Here is a 20,153-nt window from a genome sequence, read left to right on the forward strand (position 1 = left end):
GGACTTTGGCCTCCCATCATACGTCTCTTTCTCTCTCTAGGGATCGCAGGAGGGTTGGCGCTCTTTCTCTGACTATTTTGCCTTTGTCGTTCCGCCACTTTAAGACTCGGCTGCAGTTTGACTAATGCACACGTTCTATGGCCTCTATGGTAGCTCCGCTGAGGTGTCTTAACTTGCTCACTCAGGGAACTGTTGCTGCGAGGCGGTATATGCTGGTGCTCCGCTGCTCTAATGCGCTCTTTACTGTGCAAGTTGAGGAAAGCTATCACTTTGCCCTCTGAGGGTAATAGTTCCACTGTGGCAGGTGCAGCACTATGAAGTGTCTTTTGCACTGTGGCATTAGAAGAATTTTGATATCTCTAACTTTTATACTAACCAGACTGTCTATTTCTCTGTAATTCCTCTAGCGAAGTTCTATGCAAACAGTAGGTTTAAAGAGCACACCAAATGCTTGAAATAACTTCTTTATTAACTTCAACTTTTTTTCATATAACACTACCACCTCCGCAGAAGATAGTCCATGTACATAACACGTGTTGAATAAAGTATCACAAAATGGCGGCATGCATAAGATGGTGGTTCAACTGTTCAATCTTGTCATTCAACATAAAATTGTGGATATATTTCTCTCTTGAGTATCTGTACTCTCACTTTAAGTTATTTAAGCACTTTACAATCTCTCTGATAGATATATCTGAGGTTAACTAATAGTTCACTTGCTAAAGTTGGTTTGCAGTTTGCTCTATACAATTGCTTATGATCAGGTATGAGCAGTTCCATTTGTATGCAATTTGTTTGATTGTTTGTAATTTGAATTAGGATTTTGAACTTTGTAGTTTGCAAGTGGTGGAACTTTAAGTAAACACACATATAACTGGTTCAGTATACAGTTCTAATCGCTATATTAACAGTAGGAACATTATATAACTGTTTAAAATACCTATTTTGGCTTCTCTGCTTCCATAAAACACATCTCTTAGTGGAGTGAATGTTTGTTCAGCTTCTCTCCTCTGGTGTAATGATTCTAGCAGATCCTGCTAGGGGAATTTCCCACACAGGCTGTGTGTGAGGCTGGCTGTGACTGGTCAAAACTCTTGCTGTGTGTGAGGCTGGCTGTGATTGATTAAAACTCCGGCACAGCAACAACAGTTTAACTCTATGCTTTCTGTTGTTTCTGCTGCGTCATTGAGCTTACCTCACATCCATATAATAAATGTTACAGGCATATTATCTTTTCTGCTTCTGTGAACACAATATATATAAAAGTTATATGACATCCAAACATGAAGTTGCTGTAAATAACTCTGCTTTTGTTTTTAACACACAAACATAGGAACTGTATTAAGGTTATTGGCAGGTTTAGCTGTATAAACATATGAGGTATATTAGCAACCTAGGACAGGTCTTAGCTGGCCAGCTACAGCTTTCACCACATATAACTGCAGAAGTGAACTGCATATATATTTCTCTTTTTCCACAGATATAAACCACTAAAGGCTTTTTAACATAGCACTTGCACCCCAAGAACAAATTGCTGGAATGACACAGCTATATAATGGCTATTTGGATCCCCAAATAGTCTTTCCCTGCAATTGTAAATTGCTTTTCTAGCACTGTCCCTAATGCCTTCTGACATCTCTCCCTTTACTAAGATGCTGTGAAATGATTCCTCCCTATCCTTTCCCTGCACTTATAAATAATTTTTTCAGTTTCTTTGTTCACAATGAGGTTTTTCCTACTGCTGTCCCTAGTACCTTCTCACGTCTTTCCCTGAACTCAGAATGCTGGAAAATGGCAAAATCTAAAATGGCTGTCGTATGTATAGGGCTGTGACATCACTGGGCTGGCTTGCCGCTGATTGGCTGCATGAATGCATGTCTATCTGGATGATCCCGCCTTCCAAGAGTTCCTTACCCCATGTCCTCACATGTGTAGCTGCTATTTTAGGAAAAATTGCAATTCGTTACCTAGAAGCACAAGGAAATTCACATTTGTTGCAAATCAAATTTTTCCTGAAATTCGGATCGAATTCCACTTTGTCCGATTCGATTCGCTCATCTCTAGCAACTGCCACTGGACATTTTAGGTAGTGATTCTTAAAGGGAATCAAAATTATAACAAAGGGTATCATAAAAAGTATATAGTCACTACATCTAAATATATAAGCGTTTTCTGTAAATGATCCAATTGGAAATTTGTCAAGCATTTCTTTCCTCTGCTGCCTTCTTTGGTCCACAAATGGAGTGCGAGCTTATTGTGACCTTACAAAAGAGCTGCCAGCAACTACATGGGAGTCAGAATAGGAAATACTAGAACTTTAAGCTGTATTATGGCAATTTAATACTTGAACAGTAGGCAATGCATTTTTATTATTAATATGTTATGCCCTAAGCGATTAACACTTTTGTTAAAAAAAAGGATTGGAGGAAATAAACCTAAGAAAATGTGGTTTACTTTCTGTTAAATCAGAAATGGCATTTTATTATGTTGTAGCAAATATTAAAATTATTAACTCTCATTAAATGTATTAACATTTATAGTCCATTACATGAAGGAGAATGTCATTGTTGTTTGCAATTCATATGCAATGTAATGTTCACTGCACAGTCAGTCCCCAAGGAAAAGCAAGAAATGCTTACTATGCTGTAAATAAGCAGCTTCCGTCACTCCACAGAGAAAGAAAATACAGAAATTGTATAATATGCTGAACATATTTCTGAAATGGTCATTTTAACTTAATTGTAAAACAAAAAAACCCTGAAGCTGTGTAATTAATGTGAAACTGCTAAATAATAAATATCCATGTAATTGACTCGTGTGTGCCTTATTTACCAAATGCAGCTAAAAGATAAATTATTTCAATTTTTTAATAGCACCATTCATTTATTGCATAGTTGCCACCATTAAAATGTCAACATTGATGTTTTATACCGTCTGATAGGTTGAACTCTGATCATTAATATCATGCAGTATTTGAATCTTGAATTGAGTTCTCTAAGGAACCATATTTTGTTAGTATAAAACTAGCCTATACAATCTCTCCCTACATAGGAATTTTCTCATACAAGGATATACAATTGGCACGAGCTTCATTGCAAGGCCAGGGTCAGAGGTAGGCTGAGTAGGCGGCTGCCTAGAGAACCATAGAGGAATGGGGGAATTATGGATTACAAATGATAAATGAGAAATATTGAGAATGTATTATGAACAGACATGAGCAAATTGATGCTGCGATAATCATATTCATTAGGAACGTCCCAAAAACTTTCTCTAGAGAATCCAATAATTTTGGGATTTGTCCTGCACAAATTAATCAAAATGGTGTCTGCCATTTTGCATATCAGAATAGAGAGAAGATGAGAAGATATAGAAGAGACTATAGCTGTTATGTCAATGGATTTATCATAGGCAATATGCAACATCCCAGCCGGTATCTTCATGTGTTTTCTGAGCATAGATACATTGAAGGATATCAGTTAATAGCTAAGGGAAAGAAATCTTAAAACACAGAATAAAGCTAGTTTAGTGTTAGAAGAGGTTATTTCACAGTGAGGAGAAGACAAGAGCTAGTTATAATTATATCAAAGATAAATAGGTTTTAAAGACAAGAGTCAGTGTGTATTCGTACAGCTTATTTAGGCTCCCTCTGGGAAGTATGGATAGCCATTTTAGACTCCTTATGATAGATAGTGTGCATAAATTAAAGCTGCGCTATGAATCAGTCCAGCCTTCATCACATAATTCAGAATCACAACAAAACCTTTATAATAATAATCCTGGTGTTAATAATGTGCCATCTGACACATTGGTCTGTGTCACAGTTGCCTACTGTATATTGTAGTAGATTTTTTTTTTTATTCAAAGTTTATTTTAAAAAATCAGTTGAGCACAGACTAGTGTGCCTGACATTTTGGTGTGTGTCACAGTTAATGACCATATACTGTAGTTGACTTTGTCTAACTAACATTTTATTAAGACAATTCAGATGCTCAAGTCTAGTCACTGGCAAATTTTTTGGCATCACAGGCACTGTGCATTGTATTGGACACTGTCCAATTGACCATTTATTTTCAAGCAAATTCATGTTATTAAATTCGGATCAGAGGCTACAACTGACTTTTTTTTTCATATAAATTAGCTGATCAGAGGTGATTGTGCCTGATACACTGGCGTAACTATAGGGGTCCCAAAGGGCCCCCCTTGCCATTTGTACTGTACTTGCAGTGCATCTTATAAATGGAATACTAGCGAGCGCTTCCATAATGGAAGCACTCACTAGTCTGAAAGAGGAGGGGGAGAGAAGCGCTGTGCGCGCTGTCCACTACTTACCTCTCCTCCTGCTTGCTCTTCTAAGGTCGGCGCTGCTGTGTCCTGGCTGCCTGCAATGCCAGGATGTACAGAGTGCACTCTGACCTGACGCTGCAGGAGGTCAGGTGACTGCAGCGCGGGCACTGAGAAGAGAAGACAGCCAGGACAAGGAGAGTGGTGGCAGGAGAGGTAAGTTACTTTATTATTTTACAGGTCTGATATTGGGTCGGGGTCTTACATGGAGATCTAATGGGGGTCTGATCTGAGGTCTAAAACTGGGGTCTTATATGGTGTCTGACATAGACGTCTAAAGGAGGTTTGGTCTGAGATGAGGGGATCTAATTTAGGGTTTTATAATGGGGTCTGATCTGAAAGGAAGGGGGGATTTGTTTGTACTAGCGCACAATATAAAGAGGTGTTTTTGTACTGATGCACTGTGTAGTACCAGTATTTTCAGGGGGACTGTTTCTGCAGGAAAGTATTGGGGAGCACAGTGGACACAGTATTGGGGGTGGCAGGATGGGGTGTTGAGAAGGTGAGGAGGAGGATGGAAAAGTAGGAAAGTAAGATGCATGTTTGTTAAACTCTGCAGAGATGAGGTGTGGCTGAAAGAAGTCACCATGGCAGTCTGGTCTGACAGAAGAAAAGGAAAGAAAATATCTACATCAGAGAAGAGAAGTCACTGGATGTAAGAGGTACATATGTGGCGCTGTATTACCCTGTATGTTCTGCAGCGCTGTATGAAATGTTTTCCAAGTATGTCTTTAAAGGGGTTGTCCGCTTTTTTTTTTTTGTATGAGCGCTGCCTTTTCTGCTCTGTTTACCTGCTCATCACTGCAAATGCTACGGCGAGCAGGTGAACAGAACAGAGAAAGTAGCTCTCATATGAGCGCTGCCCTCTCTTCAAATAGCTGATCTGATATTGATGACCTATCCTGAGGATAGGTCATCAGTAGTAAAAAGAGGACAGCCCCTTTAACAGTAGGAATGGAGGGAAGTGGGGGGCCATTGGGCCATTTCAATATTTGCCTTGGGAAGCAGAGAAGCTAGGTGCACCAGCGCTGAGTGAAGGGGGGGGGGGGGCAAGCTGAACTCTTGCACCAGGGTCCATGAGCCTTTAGTGACACCCCTGGCCTGACATATTGTTATAATTATATTGTATTGTCAGACAATACAATATACTTTTAGTGGACAGGTGTGTGATATTTTTTTTTCTTTTCTTGATAAGTATTAGTGTTGAGTGCTAATATTCGAATAGAGCACGTTTATCGCGAATATCGCCATTTTGAGAATTCGCTAATATTTAGAATATAGTGCTATATATTCGTTATATCGAATATTTGGCTTTTTTTTCCATCTGAATACATGATTCCTCTCTGCTTGTTGCTTGTGGGCCAATGAGAAGGAAGCAATGTCAAGTTCACAACAATACCTAGTGCACCAATCACTATTCTGCTGAGCTCTGGTGTCATACTGCTGGCTGTGGGAGGAGTGCTGAAAGCCCGGGAGTCAGGCTCATGTACAGCCAGCAGCGCTGATGTGTGTGGGAGAATGCTGTTGGCTCCGGAAAACAGGTAAGTATTTTTTGTTTTGTTTTCTTTTTTTCATGTAATGCTACAGAACCCCAAGCAACCAGGCAAAGATCTGAACAAACGTGGATTTATTGAAAACACAGCAGTAAAGTCCAAGTTAGAAATCATACAGAAATAACGTAGTCCAAATAATAACCTCTGTGGGAAAATGTCAGAGAAAAGCCAGACCAGGCTAAAGTTCATACAGAAGAGTCCGTGAAACCAAATACCTAAGGATGAGACGGTGAAGTATCCAAGGTCCGATCCGAGGCCACACACAGTGCAACTGTAGAGCAGAGACGAGGTTTCCAGAGGCATTCACTAGATGGAGACACACAGAGTTCATGCATGGAACAAACTTAGTGAATCTGAACCAGCATACTCCCAGGTTGTAGAGACAACAGTGAGCACTGATCAGCCAGGGAGATCACCTTTTAAACACCTGCTGGCCAATCACAGAGTGCTGCTTGTCAGAACCTCATAGGTCATGCAATGATCCTACTCATTAGCACCTGTGCAGCAAATCTCTAATCAACTTTGAATTTGTGCACAGATGCTTTACCTGTCAGTGGCCGACGTAGCGCATAAGATGCACGCACACTCGGCCGCGCATTCCTTTGCGAATCACCCCTTGGGCGTGCATGCGGACACCCAACAGACTCGGCACGGGATTGTGCCAGCATGGACGCCGGAACGGAACCTGCAGGAGACACCGGAGACAGGACCGTCCGCGACGTATTGCCATCAGCCCGGCAATTCTGCCTCAGAGATCCCCGCGTAACTCCCCTCCGGCGCCATGCGGAAGCCCCATCGTATCTGCCCGCAAGGGATCCAAAACCGCAGACTCCCTTACAGGTACACTCTAAAAGAGTGTGAAATATCCAAAATACAAGAATGAGCAATTGCGCTGCAGTATAACAATGGCTGGTTAGTGACGGTATACATGTCTATTCTGCACAAGGTACGGACAAGTCCTGAGGGATCCATGCCTGGTTCATTTTAATAAACGTGAGCTTGTCCACATTGGCTGTGGACAGGCGGTTGTGCTTGTCTGTGATGACGCCCCCTGCCGTGCTAAACACACGTTCAGATAATACACTGGCTGCAGGGCAGGCCAGCACCTCCAAGGCGTAAAGGGCAAGCTCAGGCCATGTGCCCAATTTGGAGACCCAGAAGTTGAAGGGGGCAGACCCGTCATTCAGTACGTGTAGGCATGTGCACACATACTGCTCCATAATGTTAGTGAAATGCTGCCTTCTGCTAAGACGTTCCATATCAGCTGGTGGTGCTGGTTGTTGTGGCGTGCTGACAAAGCTTTTCCACATTTCGGCCATGCTAACCCTGCCTTCTGAGGTGCTGGCGGTGCCCCAGCTGCATTGGCCACCTCTTCCTCCTCCTCTGCCTTCGCCTTGTGCTTTCACTGTGCCCCCGCTGTCAGGTGGTAATGCCACTAGCAGCGTGTCTACCAGCTTGTACTCGCGCATCTTACGATCATGCTCCAGTGAGGGAATTAAGGACGGTACGTTGTCCTTGTAACGGGGATCCAGCAACGTGGCCACCCAGTAATCAGAACAAGTTAGAAAGTGGGCAACTCAGCGGTCGTTGTGGAGACACTGCAGCATGTAATCGCTCATGTGTGCCAGGCTACCCAGAGGCAACGAAAAGCTGTCCTCTGTGGGAGGTGTATCGTTTGTGTCCTCTGTATCCCCCCAGCCATGCACCAGTGATGGCCATGAGCTGGTCTGGGTGCCACCCTGCTGTGAACATGGTTCCTCCTCCTCCATCTCCTCCTCCTCATCCTCCACCTCGTCCTCCACCTTGTCATCCTCCAGAACTGTGCCCTGGCTGGACAATTGTGTACCTGGTGTTTATGGGTGCAGGAACCCACCCTCGGAGCCATTTATTAACCTGTCTACTTGGTAGAGCAGGGGTCTATGACAGAAAACAATTGTTTATTGTCACCCGAAAAAGTAAAATAAAATTTATTGAAATTTATTAAGCTGTCAACTAGGTAGAGAAGGGGTATATTACACCCAAAAAATTATGAATTTGACCCTAAAATGTAACTGACAAATGTTTTTATTGTTTAACCTGTCTACTAGGTATAGCAGTGGTACTTCACACCCAAAAATTGTTGCATTTCAACTAAAAATGTAACTGACAAATTTTTTTTTTTTTGTTATCCGGCCTAAGTAGGTATAGCAGTGGTACATCACACATAAAAATTGGTGAATTTCACCTGAAAATGTAAATGACAAAGTAGTGAAATGACATAAAATAAAATACGTACAAATAAAATAAAAAGTTGATTTATGAGGTGGAGTTCCATATGGAGTAAGAGTTTGAGAAGGCGGTAGACGTAGCGGTGTAGGCGGAAGCGGCGGTGTAGGAGGACGAGGTAGCCAACACAGGTTTTTGGTTTTAATTAATGACTGGCCGGAAACCCTACGAAATGATCCCTCTTCCTCCTCTTCCTCCTGTGCCACATCCTCTTCCATCATCGCCAGTAGCGGTTTTTTCAAGGAGGCATAGAAGTGGGAAAGTAACGCTGAGAACAGCGTTATCGGCACTGGCCATGTTGGTGGAGTACTCAAAACAGCGCAACAAGGAACACAGGTCTTGAATGGAGGCCCAGTCATTGGTGAAGTGGTGTTGTTCCGCCAGGCCACTCACCCGTGCGTGCTGCAGCTGAAACTCCACTATCGCCTGCTGCTGCTCGCGGCCAGCATGTGCAAGGTGGAGTTCCACCTTGTGGGCACGTCGCATATGAGGCGGTGAGCGGGAAGGCCGAAGTTACGCTGCAGCAGTGACAGGCGAGCAGCAGCAGGGTGAGAACACCGAAAGCGCGCACAGACGGCCCGCACTTTATGCAGCAGATCTGACATATCTGGGTAATTTTTAAGGAATCTCTGCACCACAAAATTCAGCACATGCGCCAGACAAGGGATGTGCATCAATCCGGCTAGTCCCAGAGCTGCTACTAGATTTCGCCCATTATCGCACACCACCAGGCCGGGCTTGAGGCTGACTGGCACAAACCACTCATCGGTCTGTTATTCAAGGCCCGTCCACAGCTCCTGCGCAGTGTGGAGTTTGTCCCCGAAACAGATAAATTTCAAAACAGTCTGCTGTCGTTTATCCCTGGCTGTGCTGAAGTTGGTGGTGAAGGTGTTACGCTGACCGGATGAGGAGCTGGTAGAGGATGAGGAAGCGGAGTAGGAGGAGGAAGCAACAGGAGGCAAACTGAAATGCCCTGCAATCCTCGGTGGTGGAAGGACATGCGCAAAACTGCTATCCACCTCAGGCCCAGCCACCACTGCATTTACCCAGTGTGCTGTTATGGAGATATAATGTCCCTGACCGTGCTTACTGGTCCATGTATCCGTAGTGAGGTGCACCTTGCCACAGATGGCGTTGTGCAGTGCACACCTGATTTTGTCCCCCACTTGGTTGTGCAGGGAAGGGATGGCTCACCTAGAAAAGTAGTGGCGGCTGGGCACGACGTACTTTGGGACAGCCACTGCCATAAGGCCTTTAAAACTATCCGTCTCCACCAGACGGAATGACAGCATTTCAAAGGCCAGTCATTTTGAAATGCTGGCATTCAGGGCTAGGGATCGTGGGTGGGTAGGGAGGGGTACTTCCTCTTCCTCTCCAGTGTTTGGGAGATGGAGAGCTGAACACTTCCATGGGACATTGCGGAGATGCTTGGTGACCCAGGTGTGGTGTCGCTGGAAGATCCTCTGTTTGCGGGGTATCAGGTGGCACTGTCACTCCAGAGGTGGATGAAGAAGCCGAGACTGCAGTAGAAGAGGAAGTAGGGGGAGCCAGAGACCTTTCTTGGTTTTTGAGGGGTCTACTCCACTGCAGCTCGTGCTAAGCAGTTAAATGCCTGGTCATGCAGGTTGTACTCAGGTTGAGAACTTTTATGCCTCGTTTCAGGCTCTGATTGCACAGCGTGCAAACCACTCGTGTCTTGTCATCAGCACATTGTCTGAAGAACTGCCACGCCAGGGAACTCCTTGGAGCTGGCTTTGGTGTGCTCGGTCCCTTGCTGTGGTGGGCAGTAGCAGGCGTACTGTCTAGAGGACGGCTGATCCGCTTTTGCACCCTGCTCCCTCTTCTGCTGTGCTGGTGGCTCTGTGCGACTACTGCCTCTTCCTCCGAACTACATAGGTCACTCGCATGACCTTGATTCCATGTAGGGTCGAGGACCTCATCATCCTCCACATCATCTTCCACCCTGTCTTTACCCCTGCCTTCCTTGTCGGTCTGCACACTTTTGAAAGCCACAACAGTTGGCACCTTTGTTTCGTCATCATCCGAGACACATGAGATTTGAAATCAGGGGAAAATATCAAAATGTTGTCAAGATAGACAATGACAAATTTACCTAAAAACTCTCTAAGAATATCATTCATAAAGTTTTGGAACACAGCTGGGGCATTGCTGAGTCCAAAAGGCATAACCAGATATTCAAAGTGTCCTGCCGGAGTATTGAACGCCATCTTCCATTCGTCTCCCTCCTTGATTCGGATTAGAATATATGCCCCTTTCAGGTCAATCTTAGAAAACCAGTTTGCCCCCAGAACCAGGTTAAATAAATCCGGAATCAATGGGAGAGAGTATCTATTCTGGATAGTGATCTTATTAAATTTCCGGTAATCGATACAAGGCCTAAGACCACCATCCTTCTTCTTAACGAAGAAAAACCCTGCTCCCAAAGGAGAGACAGAAGGTCTAATGTGCCCCTTACTGAGGCTTTCCTTAATATAATCCTCCATGGCCTTGCGTTCGGACTTAGAGAGATTATAAATACGCCCCTTAGGAAACCTGGCACATTCTACTAACACTATGGCGCAATCATAAGGTCTATGGGGTGGTAGAACCTTCGGGGTAGGTGATGAGAACACATCAGAATATTCCCTAATGACCGTGGGTAATATATAAGATTCTACTGAGACCCCAGCTTGTACCACAGACAAGCACGAGTCACACTTAGGTCCCCATTTCACCAACCCCCCCCTGGACCAATCAATAGTGGGGTTGTGTAATCGTAGCCAAGGCAACCCTAGTACCACCTCGACCGGTAAGTTCTCCAGAACTAAGAGGGAACATTTCTCAGAGTGACACACCCCCACGGTTAAAGAAATCTCTGAGGTACATGACCTCACCATACCACCTACCAGGGGAGTGGCGTCAATAGCCATAGGTGTAGGAAGAGAAAAAATTGGAATACCCAGTCTAATGGCGTACTCAGAGTCAATAAAGCTGGCACTGAACCAGAGTCAATAAAGGCCTTACCCGGCCATTTATTAACCCCCAGAGATATTGTTATAGGTACCAAAAGCTTACATTTCGTAATATCAGGGTGTACCTGGTCTTTAGGTTGCCTTGCCTTGGGAGACTTAACGGAGAGGGCCTTCTTAGGACACTGGTTGGTCCAATGGTCAGGATCTCCGCAGTAAAAACACACTCCACATCTGCGGCGCAGATTCCCTTGAGTCATGCCGACCTGCATGGGTTCCTCGGTAGAGACCTCAGCGTTGTTTCTGGGATAGACCTCAGGCTGGACCACCATCTGAGAAGAGAACTGTCGTTCCTGTCGTCTCCCTCTAACCCGTCGGTCAAGTCGGACTACAAGGGTCATCATCTCCTCTAGAGTCTCTGGAAGCTGATAACTCACTAGAAGATCCTTTAAGTTATCAGACAGACCTGACCTGAACTGACTCTTAAGTGCTGGTTCATTCGATCCTGAGGGAACACACCACCTTCTGAATTGGGTGCAATACTCCTCCGCAGGTAGATCGCCCTGAACCAGAACCTTTAGAGCAGTCTCGGCTACCAGTGTCCTGTCTGGTTCATCATACAGGGAATTCAGGGCCTGAAAACACCCCTCCAATGATGTTAAACAACTGGCGTCAGCAGGTAAAGAAAATCCTCAGTCCTGGGGATCACCCTGTAACCAGGAAATAACAATGCCCACGCTTTGACTCTCAGGGGCAGAGGATACGGGGCACAAATGGTAAAAAAGATTACAATTCTCTTTAAAGGAAAGAAACTTCTTCAGATCTCCAGAAAAGGGCTTAGGAAGCTTAATCTGGGGCTCTAAATGTGGACTGTAGGCCTGAGGGATGGAAGTACCTTGTCCTAGCTCAAAAGAACAGAGTTTCTCCCCTAGCTCCTGCACCATCTGCGTCAGGTTAGAGACATGGTCAGTCAGGGTCACCAGAGGATTCATGATACAGTAGTTAGGTTACGGCCTGTTAATCTGTGACAGTCACATACACTACACACAGGAGGGTGGATAGTGACCACTGCGCTCCACCCTCACCCCTGGCCCTGCCTACTTTCCTCGCAAGTCCTAATGACAGGGGACAACTAGACGGCAGTCCCTAACTTAGGATACGTGCTGGGAAGACAGACAAGACAAATAACGGAATGTGAATGGACCGGGTCAGAACCAAGAGAGCTACGCAGTACAAAGCGTTAAGCAAAGAATGGTCAGGAGAAGCCGGGGTCAAATCCCAGGGGAGTAGAGAAGTACCAGAGGAGTCCGCAAAGAGTAGTCAGGTGGGAGCTGAGGTCACAATACCAGGAGGGATGCGCAGTACAGGAGGAGCAGGCAAAGGATCGTCAGAGAACAGGGTCAGGTGAGTAATCAGTAGTCCAACAAATAGCCAGGAACCTAGAATTAACAGGCAACCTGTGGCCAGCAGGCTGCCTGTATTTATCGTGGGGTCTGAGGATCATGTGACGTGACCAGCGTCACATGACCGACAGGCAGACAAGTCGAGCACCGAGTGATCAGCTCGGCGCTCAAGGCAGACCTAAGAGCAGGGAGCCTCCCAGCTAGCAAAACCGCCCTGGGAACGAGGCCAAACACAGATCCTCGCTCCCAAAGCTAAACAGCAGGTCTGCGGCTGATGGGAGACCGAGTGCGCCTTTGGCTCCCCGTGACACATGTACTCATCTTGAAAAATAAGTGGTTGGGCATCGGTGCACTCAATATCTTCCACTTCTGGGGCAGGGCTAGGTGGATGGCCCTGGGAAACCATGCTAACAGAGTCATCAAAAAGCAGAAGAGACTGCTACATGACTTAGGGCTCAGACTGATTGGCTGATTTGCAAGGGGGTGAGGTGAAAGACTGATGGACATCGGCTGCAGGTGCCAACTGTGGTCTTTCAGCAGGAGACTGGGTGGGAGACAATGTAAAGGAACTGGATCCACTGTCAGCAACCAAATCTACTATCGCCTGTACTTGTTCAGGCCTCACCATTCATAGAGCCGCATTAGGCCCGACCAAATACTGCTGCAGGTTCTGTCGCCTACTTGCACCTGAGGAAGGGTTTTCACTTGTGCGTGTAGCTGGCACAGATGGACCACGTCCTCTCCCTGCAAAAGGAGCTCCACCAGCAGCACCACAACCTGGGCCACGTCCCTTATTTGACGCTCTCCTCATATTTCTCAAATTTAGGATCTTGCCCTAAATGGGTGTTTAATTAATAGTAGAATAGAACGACAGTATTTGCAGGGTGTATCTCACATGGCCTGAACCTGACTAGGCCTCAATTAAATTTGTTTGCCCAAAATGGCTGTATTTCAAATACCTAAATAGAAGCCCTGTATTTAAAGGGTGTATCTCACACGGCCTGAACCAGACTAGGCCTCAATTAAATTTGTCTGCCCAAAATGGCTGCATTTCAAATACCTGAATAGAAGCCCTGTATTTAAAGGGTGTATCTCACACGGCCAGAACCAGACTAGGCCTCAATTAAATTTGTTTGCCCAAAATGGCTGTATTTCAAATACCCGAATCAAACCCCTGTATATACAGGGTGTATCTCACACGGCCTGAACCAGGCTAGGCCTCAATTAAAGATTTGTGCCCCAATTGGCGGTATTTCAAATATGTGAATATAACCCAAATATATAAAGGGTGTATCTCACAATGACATATGTAGCAAAGGCTTACTAAATAAACTTTTTTTTACCCAAACGGGTGTTAGTTTAATAACTAAATATGGCAGCAGTATATAACCCTGAAATTGTGTATTTTGCACAAAAAAGGTGTTTTATTAATAAAAGAATCAAACCCCTGTATTTAAAGGGTGTATCTCACATGCCCTGAACCAGACTAGGCCTTCTTTTAATTTTGTTTGCCCAAAATGGCTGTATTTCAAATACCTGAATAGAACCCCTGTATATACAGGGTGTATCTTACACGCACTGATCCACACTAGGCCGCAATGAAATTAGTTTGCTCAAAATGGCTGCATTTCAAATAACTGAATAGAAAGACAGTATGTAAAGGCGGTATCTCACAATGACATCTGCAGCAAAGGCTGCCAACTAATTTTTTTTTGCCCAAACGGGTGTTTGTTTAATAACTGAATTTGACAGCAGTATATAACCCTGGAATTTCACACGTGCTGATACTTCAAGGCCAGATAAATAGTGGAATCTGGCAAAAAAGTGTGTTTTTAAAACCCCAGAAAATGATGGCTGTATTTCTAGCTTAAATTGCACACTGACTAATCCAGATGTTGTATATTGCCAAAAAAGTGGGGGGCTTTTGTAACAGAATATGAAAGCTGTATATATTAAACTTGAATTTAACACTTGCAGATTTGGAAAATAGTGTTTTTGGCAAAAAATTGTGTTTTTAAAAAACCCAGAAAATGATGGCTGTATTTCTAGCTTAAATTGCAGACTGACTAAGCCTGAAAATGCACCAGATGTTGTAAATTGCCCCAAAAATTTAGATTTTTTAAAAAAACAGATTTGTGCTGTTTTTAAAGCTTGGATTTCAATGTCCCAAAATCTCAGATGCAGTGCTGGTGCACTGAGCTTGCATAAAATGGCCGCCGCCGCCGCCCACCTAACTGAATTATAAAAGTTTTTTTTCTTTCGGTCACTGGGCTCAGAGCAGGAAAAAAAAAATTGTGCCCTGCACCCACACAACACAATGTATGTAGATCGCTGAGTTAGATTCACGTTTTGAGCAAATATTCTCTCCTATCAAAAAGCGCAGAGAAATCACCTAAACCCGAACTTTTACTGAAATGTTTGGGTTCGGGTCCGGGTTTTAAAAATCCTAAAGTTCGGGACGAACCTGAACTTTACAGTTCGGGTTCGCTCAACCCTAATTATTATTACTAATATATAATTTAGTTTGCTACCTTGTACTGATCACATATATGCTGGTTTAATAAAATTCAATACCCTCCCCCTCGAAAAAAATAAATAAATATATATATATATACAATTTGGAACTGTGTTTGTAGAGATAGAGACATAAATGAATTTGAAATTCTATCCTTTCCCTTCATTGTCCCTGGCAGTATATACAAGCTTGATTGATTTTTGACTGTCCATGACTCAGTAAGATGGTTTTTCTGGCAGACCCATGGGTAAGACCCATTCACCCTCATTCATAGCTCTGCACAGAATGACATTCTGCTTGTTCTGCTAGGACACCCCCCTGCCTGCTGTAGCACTTATTGGCTCATACAAGCTGTCTGTCGGGACCTGGGAGCCAATCAGGGAAAGCCCTCTCTCCCACTTCCACTCAGGGTCATAAGAGCATCCTTCTTCCTCCCTAGTTCTTTTTTTCCAATCAAGATGTGCATTAAAATGATGCAGCTTTAGTGGATTCATCTGAAACAAATCTGAAAAGGTTAGGGTTTGTCTGCCATCCAAAAATTAGCAAGGTTTGGACCGAACCAGGTTCAGTAGGAATTGGTTCGTTCATCTTTAGATGTGATGTCATGTGATTCAATTAGATAATTTTTTTCTGAAAGAGAGAATGCTTTTCAGAGAACTTTTGGTTTGATTTGACTTGATTTATATCCAAATCAGATGACCGATTCAGATAAATCAGATCTGAATTGAAATTTGCTGATCACTACCCATAGCCACACATGTCACTGCCACTACTTATGCTGTCTTGACGTTAAAAAGCCTTAAAGGAGTTTAATATAGTCAAACTATACTGCAGTGTACCATTCATGACTTTTCTGGGCAGTTGGGGCACTTTTAATTTGGGTTGAATCCATTTGGACTGAATTTAATCTGATGGCCAAATTGTTACAATTGGAACCAAAATGGATTTCAGGAAATTCACTTATTATAAATAAGATTGCAAGAAAAGGAATGTGGGAGAGGCATTGTTATGAAAGAGTTGAAAGACTGTCCTTATAATATGGAACATTTAGGAGAGATGGTAGTAACTTTGTTTCCTCTTGGCTTTTATTGATTTATTTTGCTCACTTATATAGCGCTGACATAGTCTGCAGTGCTTTACAGACATTAACATCACACTGTCTCCAATGGAGCTCATAATCTAAGTTCCCTATCAGGATTGTGGGAGGAAACCAGAGTACCCAGAGGAAAACCATGCAAACATGGGGAGAAAATATAAACTCCATACAGATGTGCAGTGTACCTGCGTGAGTGATTGAGGCAACTAGTGTAAATGTGAACTGATTAATTCGACAGTCTCTACTCATGTTTCTGCAGCTCCCTGGGTTAGTGTTTAGTGAGGAGAAGAAAGGCAATGGATACATTCGGGGAACTCTCTGGGTAAAGGGGTTCTCCTGCCGGATGATAGTCAAGGTGCCCTTGATGGTATGGGTTTTAGGTGCAGGGGAGGCAGAGTACATAATGTCTTTGTGACTCCAGCACCCTTGGATGCAAGTAGGTAAAAAGTTAGCACAAATAGAAGAAAAGTTCTCTTAACAACTCCACAGTGTTTTACTGAAACTGATCCAAAAGTAATCAATGTACACAAAACTAATTTACAGCAAGGCAGCCTGGTCAATTGTTCCGAGTAGTTCCCAAAAGTTGCATAAGGGGATGTTTTCCTCTCTTGCAATCAATCTTCCTCTCTTGCTTTCTCTAGTCTGGAGGGATGCACCATCTCTGTCGTACAGTTTAGTTGTATACTTTGGTTCACAATATCTTCAGTATCTTCTTTAGTAATGCCATCTCTGGACAGAGGGCCCTTCTATCTTTAGTTATGATGGGTAACTAGCAACTTGGAATCTCTCCACCAAATGCAGACTAGAGCATGATAAAAGACAATTACCTTCCTTTGCCAATATTCTCACTCCCTCTCTGGGTTGCCTGGATCTTCTGTAATGTTTACCTTCTATAGGCTGGTACATGGAGCCATCTCTGGAGTCTAGATAACCCTCCACAATGGCTGCTAAGCTGTTGTTTCTACCTCAGATAACTCGCTACATTGTACTGACTTCCTTCTTGGGGAAGAAGGGTGAAGTCAGCCCTCTGAGGTTTGTTGTGACCTCCCACTCCCTATGCAACTTTGTGTAAACTCAGGCACAAGCATATTTTAATGAAACACAATTACAGTTTCTAGCATTATGTTTCAGGACACTGAAGATGTTGTCCTTGGTCGGATTACGAACCTAAGACCCTAGTGCTCACCACTGAGCTACAGTGCTGGCTTTTAATATCATGAGATAAGTGTTCATACCATTGCATGAAACCCTTTATTGTTTTATTTATTTTAATTAGGTGTACATCCCTGAACACAAGGCTGTTCCACATGCTTATATCTGTGTACACTAGCTTACATATATTAAGACCTTTTATATGCCAGCCGTGATGTATTTTGTAAAATTTGGTATATTAGAGAGGTGAGGGTCCTCAGCAACTTAAGTGTATTTTTTTCAGGTGGCTTTAGAGGGGTAGCTTATGACTTGATTAGTGTAATAGCACACCAAATGAAGTTGCTATTTGAGTTTAATTCGTACAGTAGTACACATGATTACATTTACGGCTAATGCAACGTTTCGGGCCCTAATACGGTACCCTTTGTCAAGCTATAAATGCAAATAAATATGATAATATTATATAATAGAAATAAATCCATATCACAATACATAATTATCTCATGTTACAAAAACACGGAAAATTCATCATAGAGGTAGTACATCACTTGTGGTAAGTAGATAAGGAGGTACATACACAGGACCAAAGAGTGAAGATAAATAACAGGCCAGATAAAAATGGGCCAGATAAAAAGACAGAGCGCATGAAGTAGATGAGAAAAAGAGGGAAAAGAAAAGAAAGGGACACAAAGCAATTAATAGATAGGAATATCCTGCAGGTTTCACAAGAATGATATATATTAGCAATTGACATAGGAGTGACTAATTACAGCTAGCAAAGCTACTGGTGAGTAAACAGCAACACATAGAACGCAGTAATGCTACCTTGTGTACCAGTAATAGAAAAAGAACAACAGGTTCCATGTGCAATGCTAACCAAAAACCAGAAAAGACACAGTGTTATATGCCAGAGAGATATACCTTGAGCCTTGGTAATGACAGGTGTGGCGTGGTGTAGCTTGGACGCTGCTCAAACGCAATTTATAGCGCGTGCCTAGAGAGCTATGTGGGCGTGATTGAACCTTAATGCATTGCGCCATTGGCTAATCGAGTCGCGTCATGAAGAGACGCCGACAAGTGGGGACGCGTCCAATGGTAGAAGGCCCGGAGGGTAGGAAGGGCGTGAACCTACAGGTAGCCTGAATATCAGTGCACGTGCGCGCCTAATGTAATAGGCGCCCAATGATGTTGCACAGGGAATATGTGAGGGCGTGCTTAAATCATGTGACTGCTATGTCACGGCTAGGTATAGTGAAATGCGCGCATGCGCTCTGAGCAAGGAACGTACTGAAGCGCCATGTTGAAAAACGGCAAGGTAGCATACATAACATATACTCTAAGGCCAAAAAGGCAGCTAGTTATTCGAACATACTCAGAAAAAGGTGGGTACAAAAACCACTATGCTAACTTCTGAATCGCCAAGTATATTGATATATATAAAGTGGAACACTGATCTCTCAGCTGGTCTGACAATGAGAGCAATCTATTGTGGAACACATACAAGAGAACAAACTCCAAGATGACTAAGACACCAATGGAGACGACATAGAACCCGGTGTGAAGGAGGAACAGTGGGATATCCAAAGGTGAAGTGACGAAAGTGAGGTTGAAGAATGGAAAGTTCAGGAAACAATGGATGGCGGAACTGAGGTCTATGAGGACCAAAAAAATTAATAAAATAGATGGAGTTAGGATAATAAAGCCTTATTAGCAAAACAATATGCACAGGTCTACGTTTAAGCAAATATATAATCCTTATTGAGGCCACCAGGGCCATGTGTGTCAAGACGGCGGATCCATTGCATTTCCCTACGGTGTAACAGTTCTTCACGGTTACCTCCTCGCCGAAGTGGGGGCACCCAATCAATTATTTGAAATCTGAGTTGACCAGGGGTGTGTTTAAATTCCATGTAGTGTTGGACTAACGGAGCCTACTGTTTATTGGTTTGAATATTAGATTTATGCTGACTGATCCGGTCTTTAATTTTTTGCGTTGTTTTGCCTACATAGCCCAGGCCGCATGGGCATTTGATCAAATAAATCACAAAGTTGGTAAGGCAAGAAAAGTGTCCTCTTATAAAGTATTTTTTGCCAGTGGAAGGATGCGTAAAGGTATTGCCTTTGGTGACATTGCCACATTGTGCACAACTCAGGCAAGGATATGTGCCTGGGTTGGGCGAGCCCGTGATAGTACGTTGCGGGTCTTGTTTAGAAGTACCTAAGTCAGAATGAACCAAGCGGTCTCGGATGTTAGGAGGACGTTTGTATGACATGAGAGGTTTGGTGTGGAATACACTAGGGGCACATCTCTGCATAATGTGCCAGTGTTTATAGACGAGTATCAAAAATGTAGTTACACAGGGTATTCTTTGGAGTGTGTCCCTAGTGGTGGTTCTAGGTTTCAAAAGATCTTCTCTAGTCATGGTCTTAACGTAATGGACATGGTCACTAAGTAATTTAGTGGGGTAACCCGTGCCATAAATTTGTTAGTCATTTCTGACAATCTGATGTCAGCTGTTGGGGGGTCTGATACAATCCGTCTTACCAGCATAAATTGCGATAATGGAAGGGAACGGATCAGACCAGGAGGATGATGACTACTAAATAATAGTAGCCTATTCCGATCAGTCGGCTTGGAGTAAAGGTCGTAATGTAGGGATTCATTATGTACCTGTAGTTGTACATCGAGAAAAGGGAGCTGTGAGCGGCTGGTTTCCAAGGAAAATGCAATGGATCGCACCGAAGAATTCAAATGGTCATGGAAGTTCTGCAATTCATCCATCGATCCCTGCCATGAACAAAAAACATCATCAATATAACGAAGCCATATCCTGACACATTTGGTATAGAGAAAATGTT

At 43.6% G+C, this 20,153-nt stretch overlaps 1 long non-coding RNA gene across 1 annotated transcript; it reads right to left on the reverse strand.

Annotated features, from left to right (window-relative positions):
• Positions 1–6,094: 6,094 nt before the first annotated feature.
• LOC120991514 lies at positions 6,095–14,853 on the reverse strand. The gene is made up of 3 exons (XR_005776703.1): positions 14,843–14,853; positions 14,410–14,414; positions 6,095–6,200 (listed from the first exon to the last, which is right to left on the reverse strand). It is a non-coding gene; the product is annotated as an uncharacterized LOC120991514 (long non-coding RNA).
• Positions 14,854–20,153: the final 5,300 nt, after the last annotated feature.

The sequence above is a fragment of the Bufo bufo genome, chromosome 2 (genome assembly GCF_905171765.1).
Source record: "Bufo bufo chromosome 2, aBufBuf1.1, whole genome shotgun sequence".
Taxonomy (NCBI): Eukaryota; Metazoa; Chordata; class Amphibia; order Anura; family Bufonidae; genus Bufo; species Bufo bufo.